This window comes from Gekko japonicus, unplaced genomic scaffold (assembly GCF_001447785.1).
Source record: "Gekko japonicus isolate JY-2015 unplaced genomic scaffold, Gekko_japonicus_V1.1 scaffold5018, whole genome shotgun sequence".
In the NCBI taxonomy this organism is placed as follows: domain Eukaryota; kingdom Metazoa; phylum Chordata; class Lepidosauria; order Squamata; family Gekkonidae; genus Gekko; species Gekko japonicus.
The window spans coordinates 47,362-47,941 of record NW_015169333.1 but is presented as its reverse complement, the minus strand read 5'-3'; positions in this window follow the sequence as shown (position 1 = coordinate 47,941).

The following is a 580-nucleotide window of genomic DNA, read 5'->3' as shown; positions in this document are numbered from 1 at the left end:
GTTAGCTTCTCAGGGCCCCTTTGCAGCCTCCCCCATACATTTTTCTAAATGGCTGGGAATCCTCTGGAGAGGATTCCAGTGCAAGAAAGGGGTTTAGCCAGCAGGGTAAGTTGAGAAACACCCACTACGCTTTTCGGATCCTGGGGAACAGTCTTCGAATCTAGCCAGTAAAATCACTGGGCTGCAATTCCTCCTTCATTTGATCTACAGAATTACAGAACACCAAAAGGGTACGTTGCTGCTAAGTATCAAATTTAAAGCGATGACACTTTGCTGTGGCGCTAGAAGCGTTCTTTGTGCAGTTAATGTGTTTATACTGGATAAACGATCCTATGAGATTCTGCTCAGTTATTGAATCTAACACAACACGTGGACTTAGAAACAACGATTAACATAAGTAAATAAATAAAGATTTCAGCCATCATACGGGTTGGTCAAACACTCGACGGCATGGAAGGATTTCAGACAATATACTCTCCTGCTTTGCATAAGAACATAAGAGAAGCCAGTGCTGGATCAGGTCAATGGCCCATCCAGTCCAACACTCTGTCACACAGGGGCCAAAAATACCAGGTGCCAT